The following is an 18,971-nucleotide window of genomic DNA, read 5'->3' as shown; positions in this document are numbered from 1 at the left end:
GGCGGACCCCTGTCATGCAGGTGGGGAAACAGATGAAAAGATTACTTCTGCATGCAGGGAGCTGCATTTCTCGCAGCTCCATATATGCGGAAGCAATGCTGGCTCCTGCAGAAGGCGGGGAGCCAGCTGGGACTGCGGGAGATTTCAGGCTCCATCCACAGTCCCCATCAATACACACGGGGTGCCCTGGGTGGGGCTAGGCCACCCAGGTACAAGTTGCTGGGCCCTGGGGAAGGGGGCCAGGGGCTGAAATTGGCCCAGGCAGGGGGGTTGCGTAGCCATCTCCCCATTTTAATAATGACTAGGCCATGGGGTATGGGGTCCTTGGGGCCAAAATAGGCCCGGATAGGGGGGTCATGCAGCCCCCCTCCTCTTCCATTAATTGGCAGGCCCTGGGGAATGGGGTTCCTGGGACCAAATTCAGCCCAGGAAGGGGTGGCTGTGTGGCCCCACCCTCTTTAAATTATTGGCTTGGCCCTTGGGTTTGAGGTCCCTGGGGCCAAAATTCACCCAGAGAGGGGTCACACATCCCACTCCTCTAATAATAATTGGCTAGGCCTTGGGGAGGAGGACCCCAACCAGGTGTGGTTCCCTCCCCCTTTTAATCACTGGGTGGGCATTGGCACTGGGGATGGAATACCCAGGGCCAAAATCAGCCCAGGGAGGGAAGGCCACATAGCTCCCGTTCCCTTCTAATAATTAGTCAGGCCCTGGGAGTTGGGGTCTCTGGGGCCAACATTGGTCCTGGGAGGGGGACCCCCTCTCCCTTATAATAATTGAGCAGGGCCTGGGGAATGGGGAGCCTGGTGTCAAAACAGCCAGGAAAGGGGGCCATGTGGCCCCCTCCCTCTTTTAATAATTGACCAGGCCCCAGGAATGTGAGCTTTGGGACGAAATTGGGCCATATATATATATATATCCGTCCCTGGCCTTGGCCATATATATAGCCCTCCCTTGGCTGATTTCAGCCCTGGGACTCCATCCCTCAGGACCCGGCCATATGTGCAATAGTGCCCAGGGCACCCAAGACAACCTATCGGGACTGCAGGGGGGCTCCAAGGCCCCCACAGTCCGACCAACTCCCATCTCCTGCTGAAGCCGGCACTGTTACTGCATGCAGGGAGTTGTTTTAAATAGCAGTTCCCTCTATCCAGGATCAATGTTTTGAGCAGAGATGAAAAATTCTCCTTTCTCTTTAATATCTCAAAACCTATTGAGGGGATTTACACTAAATTTAAAAAAAGACTGTTGTGTGGATCAAAAGCTGCTGCCAAATTTCGTGTAATTCCGTCCAGTGGTTCAGCTGCAGGCGTGTCTAAATAGTCTATGGGAATTAATATGGGAAACACACTTTTTTAACACCCCCTTTTTCTCTGCCCTCGCTTGACGGATTACCTCAAAACTATCCATGCACAACGAGATAGATAGATAGATAGATAGATAGATAGATAGATAGATAGATAGATAGATAGATAGATAGATAGATAGATAGATAGATAGATAGATAGAAAGAACTCACTGATGGTCACCCAGTTGATATTTATAGTTAGCAGCTAGATTCCATAGATGAAGCATTTTTTGTTATACCAGTAACTCTGGCACAATTTGGCGAAACTTCACGAAATTATTAAACTAGTTTGCCACTCACGTCATATGTCAGCTGCTGTTTGGAAAGTTTTGGGGTGATTCATCAAGCGAAGGACGAGAAAATCCAATAAGGATTTTGACTATGACTAGAGCCCGAACTGCTTAACGGAATTGCACCAAATTTGGCAGAAAGCTAGACCTTTGTCCAGAAAGATCTCTTTTTGTGATTTGGTCTAAATCCATTCAGTATTTTTGGAGTTATTAAAAACATTTTTATAGCTATCAAGGGATGCAGAGGGTCTGCTGATCTGACAGAGCTAATTGAGAGATCTGATTAGCTACCAACACATTAACCAGGAAGTTTTGGCAGACATCTTGGGACTCGGACTCAGCTGAGTCCCAAAAAAGAAAGTAAAAAAAAGGAAACAGAAGTGTGCAGGGTAGGATTACCCTGGCCCCCTAGGCCTGTAGTTGGGGTCCCATGGGGACCTCGTACAGACCCAAAATCTTTTTGTTGTTAAGGTTTTGCCACAAAATCAAATCTATGACAAAAATTTAAAAAAAGAAAAACAAGCCCAGTCTCCCACACTTGTTTTTTAATTGGCCCCCCTTGTTGTCCAGGTCCTCAATGGGAAGCATGTACATATATAAACATAGAAGGTGCCCAGTTGAGTCTTTGCTTCTGTAAAGGACAAATCCTCCCAACTTATTGAACCTATCTAAGGCAAAGCAAATGTGTTTTCTCTGCAATGCAATGCAATTCTCTGCAATGCCACGTTGAAAACAACTTAATGGAGATGAATACTTCATTGCACTATTTGAGACAAACCCTCCTAAAGTGATCGTGATGAATGGGATCTTACTTGACATCTCCTGGTGACAGCAAAGTTCCTGCTTCATTCTTTTAATTACTATGAGTATGCAAATATGCAAAATGACCTTGAAGCATCGCCCTTTTGTCCTCAACCCGTACATGTTAGTGGTATGAAACTATCTTTTCTACCTTGATTTCCAGCTTACCATAAAACCCCCTGAGCGTTCATGATGCAGAGTAATATGAATACATCTCCACCAAACAAAGAAGCACTTACTTCATATAATTAAGAGGAAATACCCTTGTTTGGTGGAGAGTCAAGTCCTTGTAGTGTCACCATTTTCTATATATGAGGACCTGTTGGCACAGATTTCAGTATGAAGGCACTCGAGGAACCATAAAATTGCCAAAATTACAACCACAAAAGGACCCTGGAGACATTACAGGGCATATTATGCAGCTGTAGTGTGGAATATGCATTATACATTTACCCAATGAGCTGGACTTCCTAATGAGCCAGCAGAAAGTACACCCGTTGGGAAAACATTTTGTGCAAAACTATGGCTCTTCTTTGATAAATAAGCAGGTGAGAATTCATTCTGGCACCGATGACCATGGCACAGAAATTAAAACTCAACTGGAAGCACTTACAAATATAAACTTAGCAGGTGCCCCAGTTGAAGATCTGCTTCTGTGAAGGGCAAATCCTCCCAACTTCTTGAACTTTTCCAAGGCAAAACAATAGTGCTTTTCTGCAATTCCACATTAAAAAACCATCTGAAAAACGTGATGGAGGTGAATGCATTGTTGCTCTGTTGGAGCACAACCCCCTCTGTAGTGACTGTGACAATTGGAATCTTTCCTCTCATTGCCTAGTGAAAGCAGAGTCCATACTTCATTATTTTAATTACTATGAGTAAGCAAATGCACAAAATGACTTTGAGCGATTGCCCGTTTGTCCCCGCCCTGTATACGTTAGTTGTATGCAACAGTTTTTCCACCTATTTCCAGCTTCATGGACAGCTTACCAAAAGGCCCCCAGAGTGTTCATGATGTAGATCAATATGAGCACATCTTCACAAAACAAAGAAGCACTTACATCATATAATTAAGAGGAAGTACCTTTGTTTGATGAAGATTCAACTCTTTGTAGTATTGCTGTTTTCTACAAATGAGGATTCATGTTGACGTAGATATCAGTATGAAGACACCACAGGAACAATCACATAGCCCAAATTACACCATACAAGGTCACTGGAAACATTACCACATGGTCCTTTATGCAGTTATAGTATGGAATATGTACTATACATTTAATTGATGAGGTAGCACTTACTAATTAGCCAGTAGAAAGTACTCAAGTTAGGTAGTCATTTTGTGCAAAACTGTGCACGCTTCTTGGATAAATGACCAGGTGAGGCTCAATTCTGGCACCGATGCTCAACCTTAATGGGAAGCGCTTGCAAATATAAACATAGCAGGTGCCCCAGTTGAAGCTCCATTTCTATAAAGGACAAATCCTCATAACTTTTTAGAACTTATTAAAGGCAAAGCAAGCATGCCCCCCTCCCACATATAAATAAAGCTGGGCCCCTGGATAAGGGGTCCCGAGGCCCCAAATTGGCCTGGGAAAGATGGCAGCATGCCTCCCTCCCCATTTACAATAAGGCCAGGCCTGGAAGATGGAGTCCCTGGGGCTGTAATACGGCCTGGGGAGGGGGCGGCACATGCCCCCTCCCCATTGCAAATGTGGGTGGACCCCAGGAGATGGAAACCCCGGGCCACAAATCAGTCCACGGAGTGTGCTTCATGCCACCACTCTATTTATAATAAGGATGAGCCACAAGAAATGTGGTGCTCAGTGCCAAAGTATGGCCCAGCGAGTCCCTCCCTAAAGAAATGTGGTGGGCCTTGGGAATGGGGTCACAGGGCTGAAATTGTATCAGGAGGGGGGCAGTGTGCCCCCCTTCCAGGTTGGCTGCATTTGGGGGATTGGCCAGAGGTCCTGTCGGTGTGTGGCATGGGGTTGTCGCCATGCTGGGGTTGCCTGTGGCCAACTCCATACTGAGCACAGACAATGGCCATGCGCAGCTCGCTTCATGCAAGAATTGGCTGCAGGTCCTGGCTGCAGGCTTGGCCCTGTGGCCAACAACCCAGTGCATTACAAAAAATGTGAAATTCACTGAAAAACAACAAAGGTTACAGGGATGTTATAGTTAGTAAACAGAATTTTTAAAATCTTAAATATTCACTAAAAAATCAAAGGTTATAGGGACATTATAGTTAGGTTCACATTTTACACACAAAACCATAGAAATTCAGCACTTATAGTTAAAGGTATCTCAAGTAACTATAACTCATGACCTCGCCATGCTTTGCTAATTACTCAGCATTACTACACTCATAACATCTTCTACAACATCATTAATAATATCTTGATAACATTTGCTGTAAAACTATTGATGAGAAAATTATACATGGCAAATTTCCAAGTTTTGTTGAAATACTATTTCCTAACTATAACTTCCCTTTAACCTTTGTATTCTTTAGTGAATTTCACCTTTTTTCTTTTTTAACATAAACTGCTCTACAATTTCACTCATAAGTTCAAAATAGTAACATACATTTTAAAACATTTTATTCACACATTCATTCTGGTCTATACATTTTAAAAATAACAATTAACAAATAAGGATAGGGTAACTTTTGTAGTCTTTCTATAAATTCAATGCACCAAGATGTTCTCTTTTTGTAAAGTCATCATTTTATGGATCCACAGAGGTGCTGTAAATTCTAGAAGATAGCCCATACAAGTACTCTATGATGGTTCCTAGTTCCTGTGATGAATCCTCGGATTCGATAAAATGTAAAAAAATGTAGAGATATTGTATACAGGCCCCATAAAATGTATTATTTACAACAGGAAAATTATGGACATGCATTGATATTTACAACTCTATCTGTGTTTCAAACACACTTATTTATTTTACAAGTTTGGTGAATATGTGGATCTTCCACGATGCCAGGGACACACCTAAACCTCAAATAGTCACTGGATACAGTAAGTCCCAAACATGCACATTGCAAACCACACCCTAAATCAGTTATTTGGGCTTCACATTTCTCTGGAGACAGACTGAATAACACAGCTCCATCATTTTTTTGTTTTTCCTTCAAAAGAAGAGAGTTTGAAAGTTAATATGTCTTCTGCAGAAGATAGAAGAGAAGGGGAAGAGCAGCACTAAGAAGAAGAAGACTTCCCACCTTGGAAGAAGGAAATGGCCAGTTGTTGCAAAAATTGGCAATGCAATATATACTGCAACAAACTGTCCAGAGGTACAGGGTAAAAGTATTAGCTTGGCATGTCCTCATGTGGAAGCATCTGAAAACCATACATACAAGGACATACAAGAGGATGATCAGAGGCAGGGAAAGTGGTGTAATATCATCAGGAGCTAGACCATCTGTAGGACCATTACCACCCGTCTAGATGGTTACCATCCTCCCTGTTTCATCAAAACTGCAAGACATGGTGAATCATTGTGGAAAATGCCATATGCCAGTGGGAATAAAAATGTAATCTGTTGCCCAGTTTATGTTACTGTCAACAAGCATAATTTGTTATTGTTTTCACCTCACTGTTCTACCTTCCTTTCCCTTAAAGACTGACTCCAGTTGCTTCTTTCAAATTACCTTCCCTTACTCCTTTTTTTAATAATTGTTATTTTTGTTCTTTAAGAAAAAATCCCAAAAAACAAGCACTTTTTTCAGAAAATCCACTGAAAAAAACCTGATTCTTTTTAGAACCACTTCAACTGGTCAGAGAAAGAGCTTACTACATGTTTTATGTTTTGTACAGTTGTGTGTATAAGTGTTTGTGAGTGTTTCTATGTATACATGCATCATGCTGCACATAAGTGAAATCAAAATAGCACATCTGACCATTGTACTATTCACCAAGGGCAATAAACCCTCAGAGTATTCAAGAAGACACCAGCTAATGTTTTGCAATGTCATTTAGAATACTAAAATGCAGGTGGATGTGTACATGGCTGTATGAGTGGCTCAGTGGATGTGTGAGTGGCTGAATGGGTGTATTACTGCTTGTGTTAGTGAGTCTTGGTGTGTGAGTACCTGTGTGTGACTATGAGTGGGTATGTGGGTGTGTAAGTGGCTGTGTGGGTGTGTGAATGAGTGTGTAGGTATCTGTATGGGTGTATGAGTCTATGTGAGTAGGTATTAAATAAGTAAATGAGTATGTGAGTTACTATGGGTGTGTGAGTGGGTTTCTGAGTGGCTGTTTGGGTGTGCCAGTAGCCATTTAAGTGACTGTATGGGTGTGTTAATGGGGATGTAAATGCCTGCGTGGGTGTGTAAGTGGGCGTGAGAGGGGCTGTAAGGGTGTGTGAATGGGTGTCTGAGTAGCTGTGTGGGTGTGTAAGTTGGTGTGTATATTCTAGTAGGTGTAAGGATGTGTAAATGGGTTTGAGAGTGGCTGTGTGGGTGTTTCATTAGCTGTGTGAGTTACTGTATGGGTGTGTTAGTGGGAAGGTAAATATGTGGGTGTGTGCGTCTGTGAGGTAGTATGTGAGTGTCTGTGTGGGTCTGTGAGAGGGTGTCTGAGTGGCTGTGTGGGTGTCAGTAGCTGTGTCAGTGACTGCATGGGTGTGTTAGTGGGTATGTAAATGTCTATGTGGATGTGTAAGTGCATGTATGAGTGTCTGTGTGGGTCTGTAAGTGGCTGTGAGAGTGGCTGTGTGTGTGTGTGAGTTGGTGTCCGAGAATCTGTATGGGTTTATGAGCCTATGTGAGTAGATGAGTGTGCTCATTAGCTGTGTGAGTGACTGTATGGGTGTGTTAATGGGTGTGTGAATGTGGGAGTGGGTGTATGATTGGTTGTGTAGGTCTATGAGTGAGTGTGAGAGTGGCTACATAGGTGTGTGAGTAGGTGTCTGGGTGGCTGTGTGGATGTGTCAGTAGTAGTGTGAGTGACGATATGGGTATGTTCATTGGGATGTAGATGTCTGTGTGGGTGTGTAAGTGGATATGTGAGTGTGAGTGGGTGAGTGAGTGTATATGTGGGTCTATGAGTGGGCGTGAGAGTGGATGTAAGGGTTTGTGAGTGGGTGTCTGAGTGGCTGTGTGAGTTGGTGTGTAACTACCGGTATGGGTGTGTTAGTGGGTGTGTAAGTGAGTGTGTGGGTGTGTCTAGCTGTGTGAGTGTCTATATGGGTATTCAAGTGGGTCTCACCCCTTGCAGGGACGAGTTCTTTTTTTACCAAATCTATTTCTTAATGTCGTGAAGAATGCCCAAGTGTGTTTTCACTACTGCTAAGGGTTGCTCTCCCCATCGGCTAACAAGGAGGAATTATTGAAATCACTCCCAACTGCAATAGTGGATTGCAGCGGAGCAGCCTTGTGATGGTTCCTATGACTGGATTTTAAATGATAAACCTCTTCCTTTGGTAAGGATGATTTTGTTATTAATCGCTGAGAAATTCCACTTCAGGAAAGTATGCATTTCTCTGCTGTAAAGTTTGTTGTGTGCCTTCCTACCTGGCTCCAATCAATACCAAAGGTAGGAGGAGCACATCTGTGCAATCCCCAGTAACAGCTTTAAACAATAGAGACGCAACTGAAAAGGCAGACCTCTACCATTTGTGGGCCTGGCAGGATAGATTGGAGGGAAAGTTTTTAACTCTTGGCCTCTGGGAGCCAGCTGATGGCTCCTCTAAAAATTAAGATCTTCATTCCATGGCCCCATGGCAAACAGGACTGACATTTATGGGGGACATCTGTGGTTAAAAAAGAGATCCTTTGAACTACCACAATTTGAAAGGCACACTACAGTATAGCTATTGGTGCCATACTGCAGTAAGGAAAAGATACACTTGCAGAGACATGGGACCGGAGACCCTGGACTGATTTTCCTCAATGACACAGTACAACAGACTAGCTGTTTGGGCTTAGCGACAATTAGGGAGTTGACTTTGCCTAGTATACCTGTCCTTTCTAAATAAAAAAATTGGCAGCACTATGTGAATGCTACTTTTAGTGACTTTACACATTGGGTCCAGAATGGTACGCTTAACACTTCATCGTTACATCCAGGCGGGTGGTTATTATGGCCTGTAGACACTAATGTGTGTCATCAACGTTTTGTCACCTCTTCAGGGGGGTTCAGGACTAGTAGGGCAGACCCTTGTTACGTATCACCAGAACATGCTGATATTATAACTACATACAGTGTGGGGAAGCTTTGTCAGCAATGGTTGAAGTCATCCACGCTTGATGCAGTTAAGTCACATCTCAAGTTACTGTCTAATGATACTGATTTACAAGATTTTTTGTCAGGTCCCAAAGTACCACGGAAGAAAAGGTTCTTATATGAAGTTTATAATGAGATTTGGAAGCTTTCACAACAAGAGGCTGCAGCCCGGTTGAGGCAGATTGATCAGGAAAATCTGATGCAGACTTTGTCTGTTGTTGATAATGGCATGCATACCCTTTCTGACCGTGTTTACACGATTGACAGCATTGTTTCCTCTGCCATTGACATTATTAAATCGGACATGTCTTCTTTATATCATGGGCAGAGTCAGACGTGGTTCATCATGCAGCTAGGTTGGACTCTTCAGACCTTGAAGGCGGGTCGCGTTCCATGGCAGCACGTTCGTGCCAGAGAGATCTTTATCTCTTTTAATTTGACTCGTCAGCAACAACTGATGGCTAAAAAGGAAGCAACATATGTTATGTTGAATATTGAGAAATTGGAGAAACTGCCTTTCACGGTAGCTGAGATTCCGTCAGCTGAATGGTTGATTCATGGGATTATTAATTTGCCTATCTCCACTTTGCAATTTACTTCGTGTTTGAAGCACATTCCGGTGGGTAGATATGAACTATTGGGAGACAGTTACATACACGAGGTGTGGGACCTTCCCTTTCAGTACAGATGTGTTAATGGTTTGAAGGAGGTTTTTCTTAGCGGCAGCGAATGCGAAGCCTCTGTCAGCCATTCAATGGTTTGTAAACAGCTGTCCTTGCACGGGGCGTGTAACGCTTCGATTGCTAACTTAGCTTGTTATCTGAAGGGAGTTCCAGTCCCGGTTATTAAAAACACTTTCCACGTGCTTTCTAACGGCAGTTACATTGTTCTTAACACTGCTGTGGCATGCGTGCCGGAATAGTTTACATCGTCGTTGTCAACAAGGCCGTTACGTGCTGCGGGAATGTGTTGATTCCCCCCACTCAATTTAGGGAGGTAGCGGACATCTGGCCTCATATTGCTACTTCCAAGGTTGATTTCGACAAGTTGAGTCGGCTAAAAGCTTTATTGTTTCAAAAGCATGTGGCCCTTACATCTGCTAGCGAGACCTACGCACTTCAGGTGGCAAGGTCATCGGCGGAGATACAGTCCCTTTTGAATACTAACTTTCCAAATCACTTCCCTTTCAGTACAGATGTGTTAATGGTTTGAAGGAGGTTTTTCTTAGCGGCAGCGAATGCGAAGCCTCTGTCAGCCATTCAATGGTTTGTAAACAGCTGTCCTTGCACGGGGCGTGTAACGCTTCGATTGCTAACTTAGCTTGTTATCTGAAGGGAGTTCCAGTCCCGGTTATTAAAAACACTTTCCACGTGCTTTCTAACGGCAGTTACATTGTTCTTAACACTGCTGTGGCATGCATGCCGGAATAGTTTACATCGTCGTTGTCAACAAGGCCGTTACGTGCTGCGGGAATGTGTTGATTCCCCCCACTCAATTTAGGGAGGTAGCGGACATCTGGCCTCATATTGCTACTTCCAAGGTTGATTTCGACAAGTTGAGTCGGCTAAAAGCTTTATTGTTTCAAAAGCATGTGGCCCTTACATCTGCTAGCGAGACCTACGCACTTCAGGTGGCAAGGTCATCGGCGGAGATACAGTCCCTTTTGAATACTAACTTTCCAAATCACTTCGGTGAACTTGTGGGACGTATATTTAATGCATCCAGCACTGCTGGTATTGCACATTTTTTCAAAGTCGTTGGTGTTGGTTTTGCTCATACCTTCTCTTCCATATTCGGTTTGATACCTTCGGCTATACATTCTATTTTCGGAAGCATTTTTGGGGGTTTCCCGATTACTTTGGCTTTATTGGCTGGAGTCTTGCTGTTGTTGCTATTTTTTCGCAATGGCTGTCCCGTCACGACGAGATCCTGTATTGCTGCTCCCGTCAGTGCAGCTGTGTCGTGAACGCATGATGCAGCATTTTGGAGCGACACTCCTGGGATATTTGGAGTGTGACTGGTCTCTGTCATTCAGACCGGTTTTGGATTGTATGCAACCCGTGTTTCGATGCCTTTGGTGCTCGTTTGAACATGCACTGGCTCTCTGTCTCTCATTGCAGTGCCCTCTCATGGTCGATACTGATCTGTTGATGTTCCCGATTAGGGCTCATTCCCAGACTTGTGTACTACGGATGCGCTTGCTTCGCGAGGCAGTTTATGAGATTCCCTTCCTGGAGGAAGATGGTATTGTCTCTTTCATAGGCCCTACACGGGGTGCCGCCCTGAATGGTTTTGGGGCTTTGGATCACACCTGCTCCATGGTACTTTGTGCGTGGATCTTCCGATATTGACATATATCTAAGTGGAGAAACTCCTGCGTTCTATTGCTTCTGTCTGACGATTGGATTTTTACGAAATTGACAATATATTGAATTTGGCTTTATGGTCACATGTTACCTAGATTTCTGACTTTGTTGTCTTCTCACCTTGTCGAAATAATTGTTTTAGGTATTGTTTATATTTGGGGCATCCTTTTATATTATTGGAACCACTTGCTACCGACAAGGGGAGGGTGTAGTGTGGTTAGTTTTCCGTATTCATTACGCTTTAGCTTCAGGCTTTAGGCCTTTGTGCACTTTGCCCTGAATATATTTTATTCATTTGCTGACAGCTTAGAGCCTCTGTGCACTTTGCTCTACATGCTTTTTATTAGGCTTCGTACTGTTATTTTTCAAATAGCCAGTTCTACGGTGTTGTTTTTTATTTCATATCACACTGTTTTGCCTACTTCAGCACTGGAGTTCTCCATAACATATTTACTCTGTGCTTCAGTCAAGGATACAGTCTGGTACATTGCCGATAGACCTGGTAGGAGTTTAGACTTGGCATTTCTGCGTAGGGACATTTTGTGATCACGATGACATGCTAGTTATAAAATCACTTCCTTGTCCCAATACATGCAAGAGGGAGATTCCGACCAGGGAACCACAACTAGACGCTGACTGCCTCGTTGCAGATGCTGAACCAAGATCACAGGTCTTTGCTCAGGTATGAGGGCTGATGTCTCCACAGTGATTCTAATAGGCAAGCTAGAAGCTTAACATGCTGTGCTCTAAATAGAACAAGCAGAGGGAGAGTAGAAACTGTTAGACAATATGATAGCTTTGTTCTTATGTTTTACTCTCCTGGTGACTATTTCAATCCTACTGTGTTGTATCGTTCTGGTTATTGCGGCTCACGCCTTAATCTCTAAAATAAAATACAGTTGTTTTATTAAAACATTATATAAAACTTATACTGTCTTTGTCATTTGTATATGAGATCATATTGGAAATAAGAGAGTTGGTTTGGATCTGAGTAACCACGACTTCCCTGAGAAGTTCCAAAGATGTCATGCGCTCGGCTGCCAAATCATTCCTTCCACATGGGAGAAATGAGGCACTGCTAGTTAGCCGGAGCATAAACCGGATTTAGGGTGACAGAGTTCTTTACACGTCGGTCAGACTCAGTCCCCCACACCGTTATAGATCCTGCTACCTAGAAATCCAGTAGTCTCATTTAGAATAATGAGAGCCCACGCAACATGGCGCCGCCAACGTTTGGTCTGGCTCTAATGATTAGGGACGACTGACTCTCTTGGTCTCATATATATTTTGACTTCTCGGTTCCGTATACAGAGACGTCCGTGGGGCTGAGGGTTTCCGCCGCCACGGCATAGGTGCTTCCTGTTGCTTAGTGGTTGGTTGTTCAAGCTTAAACTTTGAAAGGAAAAACCCCGATATTGGTGTGCCTTCTCTGACCTGAAGCTATTTTTTATAAAATGGCGAATCCTAATGTAGTGAATATAGCAATTAATATGCGTCATCCGCTCACGGGACATCTGTTGACACATGGACTGACAGTCCAGGGGGGTCCAGTCACTTTTGTGGTGGACGCCCATGCAGCCTATAGAACAGAACTTTTTTATTCTTGGGTCGGATTTCCAGCAGTGGATGGGGGAACAAATACTTTTCACGAATACACTGTTGCGAATGTCCCTGGACAATACAGGGCTTACGCTTATTTAGAAATACCTCTATCTTATCAAGAACACCATAATTGGCTTGATGGCGCCCTCCCACACACAGTAGCACAAGTTAGGTTAGGTCCGCTGAGTAATAATGGTCCTACCTGGCCTCTATTAGCTACATATACACCTCATCCTGCGGTTGCTCAATTGGCAGTGGTTGAAGTTCGTCGTTTATATACAGAATTAACGGCTACATATAGACGATTAGTTCAGTTTGTCATGCAGACACTAAATACGAATGCAGCGCGTGCTGCTCCAGCGCACCCACAGGCTGTGGTTACGGGTATTAATCCGCCCACTGTGCACTCAGTTATGGGTAAAGTACCGGCTAAACGAGAGGAGACTCCATTTTGGCTGGCGCAAAAAATTAATACGCTGGAAGCAGTATTTCCCCATACGGGACCTCAGGATAAACATAGAATTTTGACGATGTGTTTGCCGTACGGGATGGTCCCTCCGGTGGACCTTTGTAATACCTGGGGCACGGTGTTTGCCGCGCTCTACACTACGGCACACGGTACACCGACATTAGCTAATTTACCGGACGTGCTTAAACAGATTCAGGATGAATATGGGGCTGCCCCTGCCTTAGATTTGGGCATGCAGTTGCTGGGCAATTTTGCCACAGTTTCTTCTATTATTTTGAGTAATCTCAAAGGAGAGGCAGTAGCACTAGCAGTGCGAATGCGTCTTCGGGATGTTCCGCTGCTTAATCAGGAGCGGGAGCTTCCGAGAATAATAGCGGAAACATATTCTAGTATTGGTCGTGATAGCCTAGGGGCTAGACCACAAAAACCCCAGTTACAGGGTAAAAATAATAAAGATAATGCTAAACAGCAACAACCTGAAGGTTCGAAAAAGCGCTGGGAAAAGAAACAGCAAACACCTAAGAAAGATGGTGGACAGTCTCTGCAACCGGAGACACCACAGAATAAGTATAATCTCAGGAATAGGGATACTTTGAAGACGCCTGATAGATATCAATATACTGATACACGCCAATCTCGTTCCTTTCAGGACTCCTCGGAAAAGAGAAGTGAGAGAGGTGGGCGGTCAGAGCGGAGGACGGAGTACGTGAAACCGAGACAGGATTCACAACGCTCAGCGGAGGTTTCTATTAAACAAGAAGAGAAACCGCTGCAACAAAAACAGCAATTTAAAAAGAAGAAAGTGGCAGCAGTCTCAGTTAGACATGCCGCTCAAGAAGAGAGTTCTCTTGCCGAACAAGACATGGGCGTTAGCACTGTTAGACAGCGCGGCAGAGGTCACAATAGTTCGCCGGAGTCTTCTAGAGCATCTGGAGGTGAAAGCAACTGATGACTTCATACAAGTCGAGACGGCGGATATGCGAGTCTCTGATCCTGATAGAGTATATGAAGTGACTCTGCGATTGGAAGGGGACATTGACCGTATTATAAACGCCATTTTTTGGGACCATGTGGTAAAATCATATGATGTTCTGCTGGCTGAACAAGATTGGCCACCTGACTTTGTTTGCGATTGTCCGGTTGGGGAGGAGGTTATTACACCTTCCTTCTCACCACTTGTTCCGAGAGAACTAGCGGAGTCCTATAGTAAATCATGGGCTCTAGCACAGGCTCCCGCCTTGTATAGAAATAACGTGGGGTGGGACAGACAATCACCTTATCATGTAATTCCAATAAAGGGCGAACCTCAGCCACAACCGCAGTATCCTATCAAATTTGAAGCAAGGGCATCGGTTAGGAAACTTCTTACACAATTGGAGTATCAGGGTGTAATTGAGCCCTGTGTCTCGCCGATGAATAATCCCATGTTTCCGGTAGCTAAACCGGACCATTCATATAGGATAGTGGTGGATTACCGACATTTGAATAGTCATACACGCACATATGCAATACAGAATTCACACATAGCAGGGCTTATGAATAATATAGTGCGTAAAAAATACAAGACAACATTAGATATCTCGAATGGATTTTTCTGCCAGAATATAGCGCCCGAGAGTCGGGACTATACCTGTTTCAGTGCGTTTGGCTCTCAGAATTTTTTTTGTTGTTTGCCTCAGGGGAATAAGAATAGCCCAGGACTGTTTTCGTCTCGTGTAACTGAAATGCTACATGAGTTCGACCCTGAAGCATTATCATATGTTGATGACATATATCTGACAGATGATGAGATTCTGCAACATCTAAGACGTGTATCGCGCATTGTTGTGGGGTTTGCTGATATTGGCTATAAGTTTAATTTTAAGAAATCAAAGATTGCCTTCCTCAGCGTCATTTTCCTGGGATATGAGTTGTCGAGTGAGGGCAAGAGTTTAGCGCCACATTTTTGGGAGAAATGTGCTTTATTGCAGCCTCCTAATACGGTTCGGAAGCTCCAGTCATTGTTGGGGTTTCTGAATTTTGGCAGAACTTACATTCCTGATTATGCGACGCGTATAAAACCCTTATACGAGTTGATTCGCCCGAATTTTTCGAGTAGATTTTGGACGATTGAACATACACACATACTACGAGAATTACAGAGTGATCTCTTAGCAGTTAAACACTTACACACACGGGACAATAAGACACATTTAGTCATCAGGGTGATACCTGGGGCTGTTGGGTTTACTTATGTCACCTTTAATGAGGGGGAGACAGTCCCGATTGCATACAAGTCTCACTTGTATTCTGCTGCAGAGCAACGTTTTGCACAAACTGAGAAAATTCTCACTGCAGTACAGATGGCTGTTATTAAAGAAAGACCGCTGGCCCAGGGTCAACGCATTGTTGTCGTTTCCTCAATTCCGGCCTTAGAGGCAGTTACAAAAGCGAGTGTTCCAAATTCGAAAGCTTTACACCCGCGATGGATAAAATGGGCTACGTCTTTGACAGCCACTGATGTAGATTATGTATTTGACCCTAAACTGCAGACTCAAGAATTTCTTCAATATGAAATGGAATACCCTGTTCCTGCTGGTACGTTGCCTATTGACCAATATCAAGTGGTCATGTATACCGATGGCTCTGCGCAACCAGCGGTTGGGACTAAACAACAGTATTCTGCTGCATGTGCGGTGGTGAGCGGCACAATGGAGGGGGACGTGTTCTGCCCCCGACATACTTATAATAAAACCTTGGGAGATTGCACGGCACAGCTGGCTGAGCTCAAAGCTCTATTGTTAGCATTGGAGCACGCGGATCCGGCGATTTTAACCTTGCTGGTCTGTGACTCCTACTACTGTGTACAGTCTTTCAACGAATATCTACACTATTGGAAGATGAATGGGTTCAGAGATTCTAAAGGCAACACCATTAAACATAAAATGTTGTGGGGTAAGGTTGCGGATCTGAAGGAAACGCTTCCTAAAGTCCATGTTGTGCATACACTTGGACACCAGCGCGTTGGAATACATGTTGCTGGGAATACTTGGGCTGATGAAGCCGCGAAATCGGCAGTGGCTGTCGCCACTGTGGCCGCAGTGACTCGTTCGAGTTCCAAACCAGACACAGAAATTTCGGCTGCCATAAAGGCTACGGTTGATGGCACGCCCTTTCCAAAAGGATTTCCTTCAAAATATAGTTACTGCTTGAATGGTGCGCTGAATGCTACTGTTACAATTCCAGGCATTGGTGTACGTGAAATTCCCAATAAAATTGAGAGACCTCGATTGATTTCTGCAGCACATGAGGGGGTGGCTTCTGCACATGCTGGGGTGGCTGCCACGATTTCACTTTTACAGGCTCGTTACTGGTGGCCTGGTCTCTATAAAGAGACGAAGCAATATGTCCTTTGTTGTGACGTTTGTCAACAAATTAAAGCATCGTCGGCTAGACGCCCGCAGCAGACGCCCCTTCTGATTTCAAATAGACCATTACAGTGTGTGTACTTGGATCATTGTGGTCCGCTGACACCAGATAGTGCATACAAATATATATTGGTTGCTGTAGATTCGTGCTCCAGATTTGTGGGGGTATGGCCACAACGCTCGGCTGACGCTTGAACTGTTATTAAAGATTTGCGCATCTTTGTCGATATATTTGCAGTTGCGGCTTTTCATTCGGACCAGGGCCCTTATTTTGCCTCTAAGGCGTTCAGGGACACCATGGCTTCGTTGGGGGTCCAACTCCAATTCTCGTCTCCATTTCATCCCGAGGGAAATTCTGTCGTGGAGCGTTTAAATCGTGATTTAAAGCAGTCCTTAACGGCCAGAGTTATAGGTACGGGTCGTGGTTGGCTAGCCCACCTATATGGAGTACAGAGAGCACTTAATAACTTGCCTAGAAGGTCACTGGGGGGTCGTACTTCATATGAGTGCCTGTTTGGAACACAAATGTATGTTCCTGATCTAGATGGTCCTGGTGTGGAGGCAGCAGATACGCCCTTTGACATAAATGATCGTGTCACTGTTTTGCAGGATTTACAACAATTCTGTGAAGATAACTCTTCTGCCAGTGCTGCCTCCTCAGGAATTAAGGATGAGCCAGTAACACCTACTGGTTGGATACCCAGGATTGGGGATCTAGTGCGTGAAAAGGTCGCAGTTAAAAAAGAATTTGGTCCTTCTTATCGAGAACCTGTCCCTGTGTTGGGGGTGAGCGGCACGAGAACTGTGATTTTACCGCCGCTGCGAGGGGCCAAAGGAAATCGCTTTGTTTCCATTGATAATGTCAAGTTACAACATGTGGCCGATTCTGCACAGCAGACCAAGAGGGACACCCAGTAGTTCCGGAATCCCTCTCACTACTGGGGAGGAAGTCCCGCTGCAGGTGATTTTCACCGACACTTTTTCCTCTCCGAGCTTGGGGAGGGTGGATGATGATCTTGCGATTGTTCCACCAACGGCGATTAATATGGAATCTTTTGATCAAATTGCTGTACGTTCTACAGATGTTTCTGAACATGTGGTTTATAGCGTGCCACGGCGAGAGCCTCCATCTGCTTCTTTGTTCACAGTTGCACCTTTTGCTAGAACTGCTTCTGGCTGCTTCAACGACGCTGATAATGATGTGTCCGGCTCCTCGTCCTCGATGTCTTCTGTCCACGGTCCACGACGGCTGCTGGGTTGGCTTAAACGCACATATTTTGTTTTTCCTTGGAACTATTTTTGGCTGTTTTTGGCCGTGATGACTCTTTTATTATGGTTGGGATTTGTGGTTACTTTTTTTCTGATAATACATGGTCATTTTCTTCCTGATCGATCTGACATTGAGCACGTGGAGACTGTGTTAAAACCGCATTTTTCGTCTCATATGGTTCGAAGAGACTTGTCCACTGTAAACATTTCTGCAATGCCAATTCCGGATGGGATTGTGTGGGATAAAGTAATGTTTGATATATATGGTCCCACTGAATTGATTCAAATACCGTATGTCCTCAAATTATCAATGAATGATATTGTTATACCTGGCATTGTTTCTGATGATTGGGATGTGAAGACAGTAGATTCTATGCTAACGGATTTGCAATATTATACTGTCTATGACGATGAAGATGCTTACCAGTTTAGAGATAATCATGGTGACATGTTTTGTTACAACTATTATGGACACCACTTTATTCATAAAGCTAGTAGCCCTAAGTCCATGTTTAATTATGTGCAATGGGAACATTGCTCGACTCCTCCACAAGGGAGTTCGAAAACGTATTATGATAAATTTGCATATTTTTCTGGGCATGATCAATGAAATGCTAAGTCCTACTATTTTAAAGTTGCACCGTATTCTAATAAGCAAATGTTATTGACCGATACTAAATTATTGTATTCAAATTTTTTGTATCTAAACTTTCGGTCGAGGGGTATGAATACTGGTTTAAAACTGTTGACTTGAAAAGTGTTTGGGGTTCGAAAAATTGGCAAATGCAAGGCAGGGACACGTTATTTAGAGCATGTATTATCCCTGTGCAGATGATTTTCCTCAATGACACAGTACAACAGACTAGCTGTTTGGGCTTAGCGACAATTAGGGAGTTGACTTTGCCTAGTATACCTGTCCCTTCTAAATTAAAAAATTGGCAGAACTATGTGAATGCTACTTTTAGTGACTTTACACATTGGGTCCAGAATGGTACGCTTAACACTTCATCGTTACATCCAAGCGGGTGGTTATTATGGCCTGTAGACACTAATGTGTGTCATCAACGTTTTGTCACCTCTTCAGGGGGGTTCAGGACTAGTAGGGCAGACCCTCGTTACGTATCACCAGAACATGCTGATATTATAACTACATACAGTGTGGGGAAGCTTTGTCAGCAATGGTTGAAGT

The sequence above is a fragment of the Pleurodeles waltl genome, chromosome 11 (genome assembly GCF_031143425.1).
Source record: "Pleurodeles waltl isolate 20211129_DDA chromosome 11, aPleWal1.hap1.20221129, whole genome shotgun sequence".
In the NCBI taxonomy this organism is placed as follows: Eukaryota; Metazoa; Chordata; class Amphibia; order Caudata; family Salamandridae; genus Pleurodeles; species Pleurodeles waltl.
This window is presented reverse-complemented; position numbering follows the sequence as displayed.